The sequence below is a fragment of the Bubalus bubalis genome, chromosome 4 (genome assembly GCF_019923935.1).
Source record: "Bubalus bubalis isolate 160015118507 breed Murrah chromosome 4, NDDB_SH_1, whole genome shotgun sequence".
In the NCBI taxonomy this organism is placed as follows: Eukaryota; Metazoa; Chordata; class Mammalia; order Artiodactyla; family Bovidae; genus Bubalus; species Bubalus bubalis.
In genome coordinates this window covers 45,189,269-45,208,796 of record NC_059160.1, presented here as the reverse complement: position 1 = coordinate 45,208,796, position 19,528 = coordinate 45,189,269, and the positions used below count along the sequence as shown (strand labels likewise).

General features: G+C 46.7%; 1 pseudogene; it reads left to right on the top strand.

Moving 5' to 3' along the window:
• The first annotated feature begins 13,738 nt into the window (after nucleotides 1–13,738).
• LOC123333223 lies at nucleotides 13,739–18,819 on the top strand (annotated as a pseudogene).
• Nucleotides 18,820–19,528: the final 709 nt, after the last annotated feature.

The window sequence follows — 19,528 nt, the reverse complement described above, 5'->3', positions numbered from 1 at the left end:
TTAAATTTCATGGCTGCGGTCACCAACCACAGTGATTTTGGAGCCCAAGAAAATGAAGTCTGGCACTACTTCCATTTTATCCCCATCAAGGAGGGCTTCATGATGCCAAATTCTCTCCCCACTCATGGAAGACAGAGAGACGTGGACACAGCAGAGTGGGTCCCAGAGTCTCTGTGAAGGAAGAGTTCAGGCAGCTTTCCCCCTGAAGTGGGGCTGTTCCAGAAGGGAGTTGACACTTGATGCCAGTCTCAGAGGGTCCCCGTTGGCCCCGCCAGACTCAGCTCCCTGTGGCCCCTAGGGACTGGGGCCTTGAGCGCTTTTCTTGGACAAGTGGTAATTGATGTTTATGACTCATCTTGAGCTAACAGGGAGCATTTATGGAAGGAAAGTACATTTTTAGACTACTGGAAGGTTGAAGGATTTCTCTTCCTCTAAGGAAATAGCATAGTCCAGAAAACAAACAGACCTGCCAGTTTTCCCATTTTGGGGCAAGTCTGAACCTTAGTTTTCCCAGGTGCCATTAGGATAGTAAATGCTTCCATCGCAGGGCTGTGGTAGCTTGCACGATGTTGAGTGTGAAAGTGTTTTACAGACTGTAAAGCGTTCAGGTGCTGCTATGTTTTCCCACAAAGGTTCAGCTTTTTAACAATTTGTTTCAATTTTTGAAAATCATCAAATGTACCATTTTACCCACTTTTAAGTGTACAGTTCAGTGGTATTAAGGACACTCACGTCATTGTACAACCAGCATCACCATCCATCCACAGAATGTTTTATATCAAAAATAAAACTCTGTCTCAATTATATACTAATACCTCATTCTCCCTCCTCTCCACCCCTGGCAAGCACCAGTGTACCCCTGATCTTTATGAATTTGCCTCCTCTCAGGACCTCATGTGAGTGGAATCATACAATATTTGTCCTTTGTGACGGGATTTTTTTCTTTCTTTTTTACTTCCTGTGGTAAAATATACACAGCATACAATTGACCACTTAACCGTTTTCAAGTGTACAGGTGAGTGGTATAGAATACATTCATCTATTCTGCAGCCATCACCACCATGCCTCTCCACATTCTTTCTTCCTGAAACCTGAGACTCCGCTGGACCGCAGCTCCCCTCCCCCACCACAGTCCCTGACGACCACCACCCTGCTTTCTGTCTTTATCAATTAGCCTACTCTGCAACCTAATAAAAACAGAAAATACAATAAGTTTTTGGTAACTGTTTTATTTCACTGAACACAATGTCGTCAAGGCGCATCCAGGCTGTAGCAAGAGTCTGAATTTTCTTCCTTTTAAAATAATTTAAAAAAAAAAGAACTTTCTTCCTCTTTTAAGTGAGTATTAGTCTGTGGTATGTATAGACAGGATTTTTCTATTATTTTCCTTTCTTCCACACTTTGGCCATTGTGATGAGAGCAGCCTGGCAGTGAGTGGCCGAGACCAGTTCCCCTGAGGTCACCTGTGCTGTCAGCCTGGAGGGGATCCCCTGTGCTCTGCCCCCTGGTGTCCACATCCAACAGCAACTCTGATGACTTTAAAGCCCTCGGGTCACATGCTCAGTCTGAAGCTCCCTACTCACTCCCACTGATCCTATACAAAGGGATGAGGACAGGCAGGTGGGTCGCTGTAGCCATCCTGGGGCACTTCTCTTGTGATATTGGGGTCAAGTGGAGCCCAATTTTATCGTCATTGAATCTTTAGGATCTCCAAATGGGGTGGTCTCAGCTCACGTCCCTGGATTTAAGTCTTGCTGAATCCTCACCTTAATTTGAGTCTGCAGTTCCCATGGTGGCTCTCCCGGGAGCTTGTGTTATTGAGTCCATGATGGTCTGGCATCTATTAGGCATTCTCAGCAGAGGACCTTCATGACAACTGGACACAGCTCCTCTGGATTAGCTGAGTTCTGCATCTCAGGGTGGTTTTGCTTACCTTCCAGTAAACTCATGCTAGTGGAAGAGAGAAGAATCAGGAGGAAGGAGTTTACTGGGGAAAAAATGATTTAAAGAAAAAAAAATAAGGAACTTTAAACAAGGAGTGGCATTTACAATAGGCGGTGACAACCTTGGTTTGAATCTTGGCTCCTCCCCTGAGTTGCTGGAAGAAAGCCCCCTCCTCGCCCCTGCCATCAGTTACCTTACTGCAAAAATCAGGTCAGATTCCTGGTCTGCGTTCCAGGGTAATTGTCAGACCAAACTGTAGAGTGTGGTCCTCATGGAGTAACACCCATCACTCCTCTGTCCCTCCCTCTAAGAAGGGGGAGGTGACCATGATGACTGGGGCCATTTTCTGGGATGAAGCACCCCTGATGGAAGGGCAGGTGGGCCTCCGTGGGGAGGTCCAGCCCCACTGCTGCCTCTTGTGGTGGGGGCAAAAAAGAAAAGTCCACCAGGACTCTCAGGCTGTAGGACCTTTTCTTCTGTTTCTTCATCTGAAAAATGGAGCCGACACTTCCTAGAGCTGATGTGAGAGTACAACAGGAAAAGTATGGACAGAGCCTGCACAGAGGGTGGCTAATGCTCAGCCCTCCATATACTGTGGCTCTTTGCTCAGGAACCAAACAGAAAAGAAGACTGGTTTTCTGTTGTTGACTTTTGAGTTGCCAGATCACCAGCCTTCCTGTAAAGGTCCTCTATTGTGACAAAAGAAACTGTGCAACTAGAAATAATCCAGGGTAGAAAATAGCAGCATGCTCTCAGCCCTTCCCACAAACTTGGCATTCATCCAAATGACCTTGACCACCAAGGCTGGGCCTCCTCAGGCCAGTTGCTGGGACCTGAAGGCACTAGTTCTGTGCCTGTCAGCAGGGCCAAGTCCAGAAGGACTTGATCAAAAGGAGTTGGGTGGGGCGTGGACACAGAGGCTGAGGGGTGGCCTTAGGCCCCTCTCCCAAGTACCAAGGGAGCAGAGCAGGGACAGGGGACTCTGCCGGGGAGGTCCTGGAGGGCTTCTCAGAGGAGGTGATGCCAGACTTTGGCTTTACAGGATGAGTAGGATTTCTCCGGGTTCAATGCAGCAGGTGTCCTGGCAGAAGGACCTGCATGAACAAACCCTAGAAGCCACGTGGACGTGACCCTCAGCAGCAGCAGTATGACCAGTGTGTGGTGAGGAGCTGGTGTGTTCTGGAACATACCACGTGCTGGTGGTATGAGGTGAATAATGCAGGCAGGCTGGTGAGTGGGTGGGGGGAGGGGGGCTGAGGGGGTGGAAAGACAGCCGAGGGTGGGGGAGTTTTTGGCCAAGGGACTCACGGTGTGTTGCTGGCAGGTCTCTTTCAAGGAGCCGAGACAGGGTGGGCTGTGTCAGAAGGACTTGGGATGTCAGGGCTGGGGTTGTTTCTCTAAGAGGGCAGCAGGAGGGGGGAAATAGGTCTGGGCGGGGCCCGGTGCGCAGGATGTTGGTAACTTGAGCCACTCAGAAGTGAGGGTTTCACTTCCTCTTTTGCTTCTCCGAATATATCTGGGACCAGAAGGTGTGCGAGGTTTATTGCAGAGACACACAAAAGGCGGCTGCATCTGCAGAGCTGAGAACAGCTGGATCTTGTTCACACTCAGTCAGAGGCAGACTCCTGGGTAAGTAGAGGAGGTAGGACCCCTGCCCATCTCCCCATCCTCAGGACCACTGTCTGAGAAAACCTTGATTGTCACTAGTTGACAAAAGAAAGGAAATGGAAGCTCAGAGAAGTGAGACCATGGCCCGAAGGACAGAGCCTGGATGTGGAAGCAGATGTTTCTGATGGCTTCCTCCCACCGCTGGGACCCCTGAACAGTGAAGAGGGAGGTAGACGCCTGCACAGGTGGTCTCTGCTTGGAATGTGGACCCGTGAGACATGAGCAGCAACCCCAGAAGGAAGGTTTATGTTGTGGGTGCTCAATCCTTTGGGAAATTAATAGAAAGCTGAGGGGATGGAGGAGGGCAGAGGGGCTAGAGTCCTTCCTCCTTGTGGCCTGGCCACCTTGAGTCTGCCCCTGGGTGCTGTGTGGGGGCTAATGGGGACAAACGGTTTCCTTTGAGATACAAGGAATCAGGTTTCATCACCCACCCTGTCCTGAGTGCCTGCTCAGTGCCAGGTCCTGGGGAAAAACGAAGGCCTGAGAGAGGAAGGACAGTAGACCAAGTGAGGAGACACAACCTTGCTGTGCAATGCCCACTTGACGATACAGGTTTTACAATCTTACAAAAGAAGACAAACTGTAGATTCATCCGTATAAAAAGAGGGGCATGAGATTAGATCTATGTGTTTATAACAGTAGAGACATTATTAGAAATTTCTGGGTTATTAAAATCACATTCCACTTCCCTCCCTTACATACCCATGTCAGAAGGTCTGGACTTGGCCCAACTCTGTCCATGGAGAGCTGTGTGACCCTGGGCAAGTTGCCTCCCCAGGAATTGTTTGTTCACATCTCTTACCCATTTGTGAAAAACAGCATTCAGTCTTTTCATGTGGATTTTAGGCTCTCTCTTTGTTGGGAATGTTCATTTTTGTCTACTATAAATGTTGCAGCGTCTTCCGGTCTCTCATTCTTTTCTGACTTGGTTTATGGCATCCTTTTGAAATATTTAGTTTTCAAGAGGTCAAATAAATCAGACCTTCCTTATGGCTGCAGCGATTGTGTCTTGATGAGAATGGTTGGTCCAACTCAAAATTATTTTTAACATTTTTTTCTAGTATGTTTCTAATTCTTTTTCTTCTCCATTTTCATTTAGATCCTTTGGAATTGATTGACTGTTTGATTAGAATCTTTTTGTTTCTTCCTCTTTCTCTTCATCCCCCCTTCCTTTTTTTCCATCTCCTTCTCCTCATTCAAGCAGGACATGTTTAAGTGGTACCTTTCTCAGTCAAAGAGTAGCACACCCATTTCTCGGCTTCCAAAAGTGCCTCCATTGCAGTCAGGAAATGACTCCACGCTTTTCCCCTCAAAGTCCCAGGCAGCAGTTTGGGAGCAGAGAGAGAGAAGCTGGAGGAAGCTGGTCCCCATACCCAGACCAGACCTGAACTGGACATCCTGTGGGAGGGGAGGTTAGGCATGTCCTGCTCAAGTCTTCAGGTCTCAGGATAGTATATCAGATTTTAGGTAAGCCTCATGTTTTTCCACAGTTCTCTCTTCCTCTTTCTCCTCTTATAAACATATCATGGCTGGAGTAAGGAGACATGAAAAAATGCGGGTGTTTCCTGCTACCTGAGAGTACAGTGTTCATATAGAAACTTTCTTAAACCAAGATGGTGGAGAGCACAGAACATGTAGGTATCACATCCCCTATTACTGGCAGAGGGTCATCTTCTGGTAAAGCGTGGGATGCCCATATATGGAAACTCTCAGAAATCTGATGGCACTCTCTATCAGAAAGAGCTTTTATGAAGACAGACAAGGAAAACAAATGCAATTACTCAACTGTAGGTAAAAAAGGTGTAGTGCTATGTCTTTGAGAATCTGGTTGATTCATGCCCCGGTAACAGGTCCTACACCTCGTATTTTAGCCAGGCTGTGCCCAGGAGGGTGGAGGGAGCCCCAGAAGCCCTGGAGCAGGAGGAGCAGCAGAGAAGAGACAGAGCCCCCGCCCGGTGCTGGGAGCTGCAGAAACTCCACACAAACAGACCCACAGGCAGGAAAGTGCAAGATTCCAAGGGAGACTGGAAGGGAATTAGAGGAAGATAGCAAGCGGAGGAAGCTTCTGAGATGGGCCTCCAGGAACAAGTAACATTTCACCTGGTGAGGCAGGTGGGGAAAGGCCTTGGAGGGGCATCCTGAGCGAAGGCCTGGAGGCTGGGAGGGAATCAGAGTCCCCCCAGCTGGGAGTCTTCCAAGCCCCTGGTCCATGCCCTGTGGAGTCAGGAGGGTGAGGAAGACAGGAGTAGGATCATCGGGAGGGCCTGGTGATGGGCTAAGGACTTTGAATTTGACACTGAGAAAGTAGGGAAAACCACTAGACTATTCAGGTATGACCTAAATCAAATCCCTTATGGTTATACAGTTGGAGTGAGAAATAGATTTAAGGGCCTAGATCTGATAGATAGAGTGCCTGATGAACTGTGGAATGAGGTTCATGACATTGTACAGGAGACAGGGATCAAGACCATCCCCATGGAAAAGAAATGCAAAAAAGCGAAATGACTGTCTGGGGAGGCCTTACAAATAGCTGTGAAAAGAAGAGAAGCAAAAAGCAAAGGAGAAAAGGAAAGATATAAGCATCTGAATGCAGAGTTCCAAAGAATAGAAAGGAGAGATAAGAAAGCCTTCTTCAGTAATCAATGCAAAGAAATAGAGGAAAACAACAGAATGGGAAAGACTAGAGATCTCTTCAAGAAAATCAGAGATACCAAAGAAACATTTCATGCAAAGATGGGCTTGATAAAGGACAGAAATGGTATGGACCTAACAGAAGCAGAAGATATTAAGAAGAGATGGCAAGAATACACAGATGAACTGTACAAAAAAGATCTTCACGACCCAGATAATCACGATGATGTGATCACTCACCTAAAGCCAGACATCCTGGAATGTGAAGTCAAGTGGGCCTTAGAAAGCATCACTACGAACAAAGCTAGTGGAGGTGATGGAATTCCAGTTGAGCTATTTCAAATCCTGAAATATGATGCTGTGAAAGTGCTGCACTCAATATGCCAGCACATTTGGAAAACTCAGCAGTGGCCACAGGACTGGGAAAGGTCAGTTTTCATTCCAATCTCAAAGAAAGGCAATGCCAAAGAATGTTCAAACTACCGCACAATTGTACTCATCTCACACATTAGTAAAGTAATGCTCAAAATTCTCCAAGCCAGGCTTCAGCAATAGGTGAACCGTGAACTTCCAGATGTTTAAGCTGGTTTTAGAAAAGGCAGAGGAACCAGAGACCAAATTGCCAACATCTGCTGGATCATGGAAAAGGCAAAAGAGTTCCAGAAGAGCATCTATTTCTGCTTTATTGACTATGCCAAAGCCTTTGACTGTGTGGATCACAATAAACTGTGGAAAATTCTTCAAGAGATGGGAATACCAGACCACCTGATCTGCCTCTTGAGAAACTTGTATGCAGGTCTGGAAGCAAGAGTTAGAACTGGACATGGAACAACAGACTGGTTCCAAATAGTAAAAAGAGTACGTCGGGTTGTATATTGTCACCCTGCTTATTTAACTTATATGCAGAGTACATCATGAGAAACGCTGGACTGGAAGAAACACAAGCTGCAATCAAGATTGCCAGGAGAAATATTAATAACCTCAGATATGCAGATGACACCACCCTTATGGCAAAAAGTGAAGAGGAACTAAAAAGCCTCTTGATGAAAGTGAAAGTGGAGAGTGAAAAAGTTGGCTTAAACTCAACATTCAGAAAACGAAGATCATGGCATCTGGTCCCATCACTTCATGGGAAATAGATGGGGAAACAGTGGAAACAGTGTCAGACTTTATTTTGGGGGGCTCGCTCCAAAATCACTGCAGATGGTGACTGCAGCCCTGATATTAAAAGACGCTTACTCCTTGGAAGGAAAGTTATGACCATCCTAGATAGCATATTCAAAAGCAGAGACATTTCTTTGCCAACAAAGTTTCGTCTAATCAAGGCTATGGTTTTTCCTGTGGTCATGTATGGATGTGAGAGTTAGACTGTGAAGAAGGCTGAGCGGGGAAGAGTTGATGCTTTTGAACTGTGGTGTTGGAGAAGACTCTTGAGAGTCCCTTGGACTGCAAGGAGATCCAGCCAGTGCATTCTGAAGGAGATCAGCCCTGGGATTTCTTTGGAAGGAATGATGCTAAAGCTGGAACTCCAGTACTTTGGCCACCTCATGGGAGGAGTTGACTCATTGGAAAAGACTCTGATGCTGGGAGGGATTGGGGGCAAGAGGAGAAGGGGACGACAGAGGATGAGATGGCTGGATGGCATCACTGACTCGATGGACGTGAGTCTGAGTGAACTCCGGGAGTTGGTGATGGACAGGGAGGCCTGGCATGCTGCGATTCATGGAGTCACAAAGAGTCGGACACAACTTAGCGACTGAACTGAACTGATCTGATCTTACCCCTCCTGTCTCTGCCCATAGAGTATGAGCTGTACCATGTGGAGGAAGAGGTTTGGTAGTATCTCTGTCTGCCCACATGAAAGGAATGTCTCTGTGTCTGGTCATGCAGTTGGGCAGGGACAGGCTCTAGGGTTCTCCCCTCTCACACTGGCAGCCTTTCCAGAAAATGACCAATCAGAGGCTAACAGAGGAGGACACCCAGATATTAATCCAGCAGAAGGGAGAACCATCCAGCATCCATACCCAGCTAAGGCCCCAGACAAGGGTCAGGACCAAGACAAGAATTGCAGGCAAGGAAGGAAGGATGAGGTGGAGGGTCCAAATGCATTTTCAAGTGTTTGGAATCATCCAGGATCAGCCCTTTCTGCCCACACCCTCCTCCTGTCTCTGCCTTGGCTCTTGGTCCTTGTGTTTCCCAATTTCAATTGGCTGCCCTGGCTCCTGGGGTCCTGCAGCTTCGAGGCAGAGAAGGAGGCAGGGGACCAGCCAGCTCTCCTCTCCCACACGTCTGGAGACGGGCCTGTCTGTGTAAATTCTCTCCCATCCACACAGTCAGTGCCCACAGCCTTGGTCACCAGGCATACTCCCTGGTAATCAAGCTGATGGCTACTATTCTTGAGGGAACCCTGGGCATTGCAGATGGAAGGTGATAGAAAGATTCTAGGATCGGGGCTCAGGTTAGGGGGTTTGGGGGATACTCTAAGGAAGTTGGGCCACTCTAGACTGGGTGCTGTAGAGAATGGCAGGAGCGGTTTTACCAATGATTGTCTCAGTAACATTATCTACTCAGTAACTCTATCTACTGAGAGGGGAGACCAGAGCAAGGATAAAGGTGCAATTGGTAAATAAAAAGCAGTCATAATTTTCAGCCAAGGGACAGATGTGAAGACTCTGGGTTCCCTTCACCGCCATCCTTGCTTTCTATATATTATTATTATCAGAAAAGTGAGAAGAAGCCTGGTATGGGATCTTGAGCCCAAAGAATGGGCTGGGATCCAGTTCTCCATGAACAAGATTTCTGACCTTGGGCAAATCACAGAACATCTATGCTTCAGCTTCCTTAGCTGTAAACGGGGATACAGCGGTACAAATCTCCTGGTTATCAGAACAATATGGATTATAATTTATAAAATCTTAGGGTAACTACCAGTGCAGAGCAAAATCAGAAATACAAGCCACGCTCACGAGTAGCAGTTACTGTAACTATAAGGACCTTTACTATCACTTCAGTCAGGTCTCAGCAAGAGTACTTAAATAAGTACTCTTTTGCCTTCTTAAAATACTGCCTAAGGGTAATTAACATGCTTTCTTTTCTCATCTCCCAACACAAGACAGTCACATCCAGAACCAAAAGAAGTTCTCTCTATATAAAGATCTGCTATTTAAAAAAATAGCAGAGAACTGGCAAGACAAAGGATGGACACTATCACATATGATATGTGTGAATGTAAATTTGTACAGTTTCTTTGCATAACAAAGTAGCTTAAGTATGACAAAATGTTAGGTGTTGATACCCTTGGATCCAGTCATTCTACTTCTAGAAATAGCTTAATGAAAGAATCTTCAGTTCAGTTCAGTCGCTCAGTCGTGTCCGACTCTTTGCAACCCCATGAATCGCAGCACACCAGGCCTCCCAGTCCATCACCAACTCCCGGAGTTCACTCAGACTCACGTCCATCGAGTCAGTGATGCCATCCAGCCATCTCATCCTCTGTCGTCCCCTTCTCCTCCTGCCCCCAATCCCTCCCAGCATCAGAGTCTTTTCCAATGAGACAACTCTTCGTGTGACGTGGTCAAAGTACTGGAATTTCAGCTTTAGCATCAGACCTTCCAAAGAAATCCCATGGCTGATCTTCTTCAGAATGGACTGGTTGGATCTCCTTGCAGTCCAAGGGACTCTCAAGAGTCTTCTCCAACACCACAGTTCAAAAGCATCAATTCTTCCCTGCTCAGCCTTCTTTACAGTCCAACTCTCACATCCATACATGACCATAGGAAAACCATAGCCTTGACTAGATGGACCTTTGTTGGTAAAGTAGTGTCTCTGCTTTTGAATATGCTATCTAGGATGGTCATAACTTTCCTTCCAAGGAGTAAGCATCTTTTAATATCAGGGCTGCAGTCACCATCTGCAGTGATTTTGGAGTCCCCCAAAATAAAGTCTGACACTGTTTCCACTGTTTCCCCATCTATTTCCCATGAAGTGATGGGACCAGATGCCATGATCTTCATTTTCTGAATGTTGAGCTTTAAGCCAACTTTTTCACTCTCCACTTTCACTTTCATCAAGAGGCTTTTTAGTTCCTCTTCACTTTCTGCCATAAGGGTGGTGTCATCTACATATCTGAGGTTATTGATATTTCTCCCAGCAATCTTGATTGCAGCTTGTGTTTCTTCCAGCCCAGCGTTTCTCATGATGTACTCTGCATATAAGTTAAATAAGCAGGGTGACAGTATACAGTCTTGACATACTCCTTTTCGTATTTGGAACTAGTCTGTTGTTCCATGTCCAGTTCTAACTGTTGCTTCCTGACCTGAATACAGGTTTCTCAAGAGGCAGATCTGGTGGTCTGGTATTCCCATCTCTTGAAGAATTTTCCACAGTTTCTTGTGATCCACACAGTCAAAGGCTTTGGCATAGTCAATAAAGCAGAAATAGATGTTTTTCTGGAACTCTCTTGCTTTTTCCATGATCCAGCAGATGTTGGCATTTTGATCTCTGGTTCCTCTGCCTTTTGTAAAAGCAGCTTGAATATCAGGAAGTTCAAGGTTCACCTATTGCTGAAGCCTGGCTTGGAGAATTTTGAGCATTACTTTAGTAGCGTGTGAGATGAGTGCAATTGTGCGGTAGTTTGAGCATTCTTTGGCATTGCCTTTCTTTGGGATTGGAATGAAAACTGACCTTTCCTAGTCCTGTGGCCACTGCTGAGTTTTCCAAATGTGCTGGCATATTGAGTGCAGCACTTTCACAGCATCATCTTTCAGGATTTGGAATAGTTCAGCTGGAATTCCATCTCCTCCACTAGCTTTGTTCGTAGTGATGCTTTCTAAGGCCCACTTGACTTCACATTCCAGGATGTCTGGCTCTAGGTGAGTGATCACATCATCGTGATTATCTGGGTCGTGAAGATCTTTTTTGTACAGTTCATCTGTGTATTCTTGCCATCTCTTCTTAAAATCTTCTGCTTCTGTTAGGTCCATACCATTTCTGTCCTTTATCAAGCTCATCTTTGCCTGAAATATTTCCTTGGTATCTCTGATTTTCTTGAAGAGATCTCTAGTCTTTCCCATTCTGTTGTTTTCCTCTATTTCTTTGCATTGATTACTGAAGAAGGCTTTCTTATCTCTTCTTGCTATTCTTTGGAACTCTGCATTCAGATGCTTATATCTTTCCTTTTCTCCTTTGCTTTTTGCTTCTCTTCTTTTCACAGCTATTTGTAAGGCCTCCCCAGACAGTCATTTCGCTTTTTTGCATTTCTTTTCCATGGGGATAGTCTTGATCCCTGTCTCCTGTACAGTGTCACGAACTTCAGTCCATAGTTCATCAGGCATTCTATCTATCAGATCTAGGCCCTTAAATCTATTTCTCACTTCCACTGTATAACCATAAGGGATTTGTTTTAGGTCATACCTGAATGGTCTAGTGGTTTTCCCTACTTTCTTCAATTTCAGTCTGAATTTGGCAATAAGGAGTTCATGATCTGAGCCACAGTCAGCCCCTGGTCTTGTTTTTGCTGACTGTATAGAGCTTCTCCAACTTTGGCTGCAGAGAATATAATCAATCTGATTTTGGTGCTGACCATCTGGTGATGTCCATGTGTAGAGTCTTCTCTTGTGTTGTTGGAAGAGGGTGTTTGCTATGACCAGTGCATTTTCTTGGCAAAACTCTATTAGTCTTTGCCCTGCTTCATTCTGTATTCCAACGCCAAATTTTTCTGTTACTCCAGGTGTTTCTTGACTTCCTACTGTTGCATTCCAGTCCCCTATAATAAAAAGGACATCTTTTTGGGTGTTAGTTCTAAAAGGTCTTGTAGGTCTTCATGCTGCTAAGTCACTTCAGTCGTGTCCGACTCTGTGCGACTCCATAGACGGCAGCCCACCAGGCCCCGCCGTCCCTAGGATTCTCCAGGCAAGAACACTGGGGTGGGTTGCCATTTCCTTCTCCAATGCATGAAAGTGAAAAGTGAAAGGGAAGTTGCTCAGTCATGTCCGACTCTTCGCGACCCCATGGACTGCAGTCTTCCCGGCTCCTCCATCCATGGGATTTGCCAGGCAAGAGTACTGGAGTGGGGTGCCATTGCCTTCTTCAGTAGGTCTTCATAGAACCGTTCAACTTCAGCTTCTTCAGCGTTACTGGTTGGGGCATAGACTTGGATTACTGTGATATTGAATGGTTTGCCTTGGAAACGAACAGAGATATTCTGTCGTTTTTGAGATTGCATCCAAGTACTGCATTTCGGACTCTTTTGTTGACCATGATGGCTACTCCATTTCTTCTGAGGGATTCCTGCCCACAGTAGTAAATATAATGGTCATCTGAGTTAAATTCACCCATTCCAGTCCATTTTAGTTAGCTGATTCCTAGAATGTCAAAATTCACTCTTGCCATCTCTTCTTTGACCACTTCCAATTTGCCTTGATTCATGGACCTGATATTCCAGGTTCCTATGCAATATTGCTCTATCACCAGTCACATCCACAGCCAGGTGTTCTTTTTGCTTTGGCTCCATCCTTTCATTCTTTCTGGAGTTATTTCTCCACTGATCTCCAATAGCATATTGGGCACCTACTGACCTGGGGAGGTCCTCTTTCAGTATCCTAGCATTTTGCTTTTTCATAAAGTTTTATGCAAGAAGAGTATTCTTTGCACTACTATTTACATAAAGAATTAAAAACAGCCTGAAGTCCAACAATCAGGAGTGGACAGCAAAGATGACACCATTCGGGTCCTCAGCTGACCAGGGCAGGGCTGCAGGGATTGGAGAGGGGCTGGTGGGACTCTAGAAAAAAGGTTTGTGGGATAAAGGCTATTGCAGAAGCGAGGAAGATGTGGGCCGTGGGAGCTACAGCACCAGGGACTTTATCAAGGCAGAGACTCGAGCACAGGGTGCATGACATCATTTTGCAATAAACAGAGTCATTTTCCGATTAACATACATCCACAAAGAGACATTTTTTGTACGTTAAAGCAAGTAGAGCATAGTCATCACAAACCTGGAATTTGGATCAGAAAGACTTGGGTTCAAGGCTGGGCTCCAGCAGAAATGTGAAAACTTGGACTGACCTAAGTTTAGGTGAGTTTCAGGAGCCTGCACGTCATAGACAGTGGATCAATACCACCTATAACCAATTAGTAACGCAAGCATTCCCAACCTCATGTAATTTCCAAAGGATTCCCTTTCTACCTGTTTTTCTGTCTCTGGTTTTATTGCTCCTATAACTTCACAGATGGCTCTCTCCTGTCTAATTATCCTGTCTTGTACCCCAACAGGAGAGTAGAACTCTGACTGGGGAGGATGGCGGGAAGATGAGTAACTTTTCTTAACAAGTGATCTGCAGAGCCCAGGGGACAGAGAACCACGCTGGGTTAAGGCCCAGGTGGCACTGGTGGCTGTCCCAGGGGAAACCACCCAGGACCTCACCCCTCGCTGCTCCCTCAGCCACTGCTCACGTGCAATCAAGCTCACAGTCTGTTTTCTCTTCCCCAAGGGTGAAACAACAACTTCTTCCAGCCTGACACAGACGGGTGAGCTGAAGGGAGATCTCTGAGACCCTGCTGCTGCCACCATGAGATCACAATATCCCTGGTACTTCTCAGGTAGTCAGCCACCTCGGCTCTGGCAGGTTCCTACTTGTGACCCAGAATTGAGGGTGGTGGCTCCAGGCCAAATCAACCTGCCCAGTAATCAAGAACCAAGAAAAGCGTGGATAAGCATCCCCAGAGAGGCCATGGGGAGTCCCCTAACACTTGGTGGTCTGTCCCCACAGCCTCTTTCCTGGTCCTCTCCTCAGGGAGCCACAGACAAGATGCTAACTTCCTCCCCCTGCCTCCTGACCCCCTGCTAATGACTCAGAAGTGAGGCAGGGCAGCCCATGATGGGGGGCCGGCACAGCAGAGCAAGTCCCCAAGGCCAGGCTGGACAGGGAGAGGAGGTCCCCTGGAGCTTCTCCTGCCCTCTTCCTTGGTCCAAGCCTCCTTCTGCTCCCAGACCCTGGGGTGTCAACACAGAGACTGTTTCCTCCACCTCTCGCTCCATTGCCCACCCAGCTGCTCTGTGAGGGTCAGCGGACTCTAAACTGAACCCCAATCTGGCCTTTGCTGCCTACCACACCTGTGTGACCTGGAGCACCTTACCTGTCCTAACCTGTAAAATGCGAAGAATATTTCCCTATGTTGTGATGAGGACCAAATATAATGTGTGTCTGTGGCCTGGGCCAGGGCCTGCCACATAGTAGGTCCTGCCTAGTGCTGTGCTGTCCGCTCTACCTGGAATGTGTTAGTTCCAAGTAGAAACCTCTCCCGTTCTCTAGAATCCCCTCTCTCCTGTGCTGTGCTAGGGCACCTGCCCAGTGCTCCCATATATAAACACCTGATTACCAGGTGACTGCCTCAGGCAGGTACGAGTTCTATTCTTCTCAAACACCCATGCAGACACCCAGGTGCTCAGTTGTTTCCTCCACCCACAACACCCCGGTCAGACAATACACAGATCTAGTGCTGTGGGTTCCCTCCGTGTGAGCCCTGTTCATTTCTCCCTTAGTGACGCACGAGAAAAAGAAAACCTAAGGACACTTAATACTTCAGGGAAGAGAGAGAGGAAGAGATCTGACGTCTCTTCATTTAATATGGACACTGATATTACTGAATTAAGGCCCCACACTTAAGGCCTCATTTCACCTAATTACTGCCTAAAGCCCCCAATCTTCTAATGCAGTCATTGCAGAGTGGGTGTGTCTGGGCGTTAACTTATGAATTGGGGCTGGTGCATACAGTCCACCTGAGACCCCAGATAAATCCGTCAACAGCATGCCAGATGAATGCTGCTCAGAAAGGTAAACTTTAACCACTTATACTCGATACCATTTGCATCACACCATAGTTTATTCGAATCTTCAATTTTTATTTTCCTGTCTAGAGAGCCAAAGCTTTATAAGGATGTCTTTGAGTATGTCCAGAAGAGTGTGAGTTTGGAAGAACTGCAATTCCTGCTCACTGAAGACAAACCCTGGGAGAAATTTGTGACCGAGGCCGATTTGTCCAGGTAACCGTGCAGGTACCCCAGGAATGTCACCAACATACCGCCAGCAAGATTCTCCCAGGCTAGTTATCTCCAGGCAGGATCCGAGGATATTCCTCCTCAGGATCCTATGTGGAATGTTTCCTCCGTGTTATTTGTTGGCGTTGAATGATGTTGAGTTAAGAAGAGATGAAACCTGCAAGAAAGGGAAGGTTATATGACCTTGGACGAGTTACTGAACTACTCTCTGCTTCATCATCTGTTCAGTTTTATTGTGAGGACTCTGAGATCATGCATGCAAGTGCTTTTCATGATTGCTGATACAGAGTAGGTGCTCAGTAAATGTTAATTTTAAAATAAGCTTGTTGGGAAGAATCAGGGACCTTCTTCCTGGAGACAAGAACCAAAGAGGACTTCCTTTGGATCAAGTCGGAAAATCCTGACCCAAACATCATTTTGTGTTTCTGGGGATTCTGACTAGAATTCTTTCATTCCCCATCTTAGGAATTATACCAACACTGCAGGTTCCTGCTGGCCAATAAGGCAGAGAGGCCAGAGGGGAACTGATTGGACCTGGTGGGATCCTGGAACTAGCCCTGTCCAACTCTGAGTCTCACATTTGCTATGGGTTAAGAGTCCAGTGGGAATAGCAATTCAATCTTGTGGATTGTAGTGATGGTCTCAGAGTGAACTGCAGAGTCAGAGGTGGGAATGAGGGTCAGACCTAGGGGTCACATGGGCCAGAGGGTCCAGGTTGGAGGACTAGAAGGCAGGCTTGGGCAGCAGGGCCAGGACTAGAGTGAGGAGAGTAGGCCCCAAGGACACAGAACTGAAGGGGTGTGACTCTAACAGAGGTCCTGGGAGTGGGAAGGGACATCTCTTCCCTCCCTGATGGGATCCCTTCAAGCTGTGCTACAGGGCCCTGGATGACCGTGTCCTCCATACCCTGCCTGGGACCTGGAATCTCACTCCATCTGGGACCCTCTTCTAGTCTACGTGGAGCCACCCTGTCAGTGGGAAGGCCGTGTGGCTCAGGGAGCCCTCCAGGGTCATAATAAGTGGCTTGGATTGTGTGTCATTTGAGGGATTCTGAGAAGGCTCATGCATCCCCACCAAAGAGGAAAACACTTCCTCCACCAGCTGTGCAAGCACCGGTCTCTTCAGGCTCAGCCCTTCAGATGGGTGTTTCCTCAAGTCTCTTGAATCTTTAGAGGTTCCATAAAGTTGCACACAGCCTTGGGGTGCAGGCTCATGAAGCTGTCACAAATTAATATGTGACCACTGAGAGGTCAGGGGCTCTGGGTGCTGGGTCAGGAGTCAGTGAGGTGGGCTGGAAGGCCCACGAGGAACAGGGCTCACAGCACATCTCCTGCTTCCCAGTCAATATGGGCAGTGGACAGACCCAGTGTCCTTCTGCTGAGAAGGCCAAGGGTATCAGGCTTGGGTGAGAGCAGATGCCAGACAAAATAATCATTAAGGGTCTTTCTAGCTGAGTTTTGATTTAAAAAAAATAAAATTCTAGGCACACAGTTAGCCAATCTGAAAAGTATGAGGGCACAGTCCCAGGACTGTCCTTACATTTCCCTCAAGGGAAAATTTCGGTGATTCCACAACCACCCTCAGGTTCTAGAACTCCATAGAAGGATACACAGACTCACTTAAAGCTTCAGGATCCCAGTTATGATTTATTACAGGGAAGGGGGCAGTTTCCCATCAGCCACAGGGCAGATCTGGGCAGGTTTCACACACGAAGCTTCCATTGTCCCCAGGATGCATTACTGTCCTAGATCTAGTGTGGCAGGACACATGGACCACTGTCCACCAGGGTGCTCACCCTATTTAACAACAAATTACCCTGACCTGTCATCTCCAGCCCCTCCCAGAGCTCAGACTATTGTCCTAGAGCCCAGCTCCTCCAGAGGTCAGAACTGATACCACGTGACCCAGAGGCCCATCACATGTCAACTCATCAGACTGTCCAGTGGCCAAAGTCCCAGGCAGACGAGGACATTCTTATCAGCCAGAATATTCTTGGGGCCTAGGGACCACATCCTAGCAGCCAAGAGCAAAGTACAAGAGGACTCCTCACTATACACTAAGGTCCTGGAATGAAGGGTTTTCTGCTCTAATCCCAATGAATTCTCTTTGTTTATCTGTGAAGTTCCCATTTTACACACATTCTGGAAGTGATTGTATTGGTCTGCCTTAAGAGAGATATCAAATATCTCTCTTAATTTAAAGGTCTCCTAAGATGATCTTTGCTTATTTATTACATGTCTGAATAAGTACATGGAGCACTAGCAATATCCAAATGAGGGTTTAAGTTTGGAAACATTTTTACATTAGTATAAGTCTTGTGATTTACAATAAAATCTCTGTGGTTTACGCAGGATAGAGTTTGTTGAGCCTGTTTCATAGACAAGCAAACTGTCTTTCTAAGGCTTTAATGTTCATTGTTACAGGGAAGAGGCAGATGTACTCCATGAATATCTGATCAAGCTGCAAACAGACTTGTCCAGGGATGACCAAGACAGGGTCCAAAAATACCAGCAGGAAAAGGAGAGGTTTTTGAAGGAGTTTCCTCAGGTAAAACAGGAGCTGAAGGAGAACATAAAAAAGCTCCGTGAGCTCACCGACAATGTTGACAAGGTTCACAGGGACTACACCATCTCCAGGCATCTGGTGCCCTGAGCATCCTTGGCGTGGTTCTGGCACCCTTTACAGTAGGCCTCAGTCTGGGACTCTCAGCCACTGGAATAGGGCTGGGAGCAGCAGCTGCTGTAACAGGTAATTCCACCATGGTGGTAGAAGGTGTAAACCTGTACTCCCTGGTGAAAAATGCACAGGACGTGCAGGAGAGGGCAAAGACAGCATCGGCTGAGAACATGAGGCAGAAAGCCCGGGAGCTGGAGAAGGAGTTGGAGAAGCTCACCTGGATCTAGGAGAGTCTGCAATAGGGCCCGACTGGGCCACCCCTAGAGCAGTGCAGGGACCAGGGACGCGTGCAGGGTCAAGGGGAGAAAGCACTTATTTTGGACTGAAGAAGACACTGAGGGCAGAATAAGGGAGAGACAGGGAGACTAGCAATGAGAGGCCAGGAATAGGGGAGCTTTGAAAATGGGAGAAAGCCAAAGAGTTAGGGTTGTAGAGATCCAGCACAAGTAGCAGGGGCTCCTCTATCACCCTCCCCAGGGTCTGATACTCCAGCAAGAAGGGTTTCCCCTGGTGATGGTCTCTAGCCCTACTTCTCCAGCATCAACTCACCTTTGAACTCAGCAGGGAATGACTTGTTTGTTTCCAAGTTTTATTAAAGTATAGTTGATTTACAATATAGTATTAGCTTCAGGTGTGTAGCAAAGTGTTTCAATTATATGTGTATCTGTGTTCATATTTCTCCCTTTTAAATTTTTTATAAGTTCTTCAGCGCAGTTCAGTTAATCGTTCAGTCATGTCCGACTCTTTGCGACCCCATGAACTGCAGCACGCCAGGCCTCCCTGTCCATCACCAACTCCCGGAGTTTACCCAAACTCATGTCCATTGAGCCAGTGATGCCATCCAACCAGTTCATCCTCTGTCGTCCCCTTCTCCTTCCATCTTCAATCTTTCCCAGCATCAGGGTCTTTTCAAATGAGTCAGCTCTTCACATCAGGTGGCCAAAATATTGGAGTTTCAGCTTCAGCATCAGTCCTTCCAATGAATATTCACGTCTGATTTCCTTTAGGATGGACTGGTTGGATCTCCTTGCTGTCCAAGGGACTCTCAAGATTCTTCTCAAATACCACAGTTCAAAAGCATCAATTCTTCAGTGCTCAGCTTTCTTCACAGTCCAACTCTCACATCCATACATGACTACTGGAAAAACCATAGCCTTAACTAGATGGATCTTTGTTGGCAAAGTAATATCTCCGCTTTTGAATATGATATCTAGGTTGGTGAATCTTTAGGATCTCCAAATGGGGTGGTCTCAGCTCACGTCCCTGGATTTAAGTCTTGCTGAATCCTCACCTTGATTTGAGTCTGCAGTTCCCATGGTGGCTTTCTCATGAGCTTGTGTTTATTGAGTCCATGATGGTCTGGCGTCAATTAGGTATTCTCAGCAGAGGACCTTCATGAGAACTGGACACAGTTCCTCTGGATTAGCTGAGTTCTGTATCTCACCGTGGTTTTGCTTTATGTCCAGATAAACTCATGATAGTGGAAAAGAGAAGAATCAGGAGGAGGTAGTTTACTGGGGAAAAAATGATTTAAAGGAAAAAAAAAAGGAA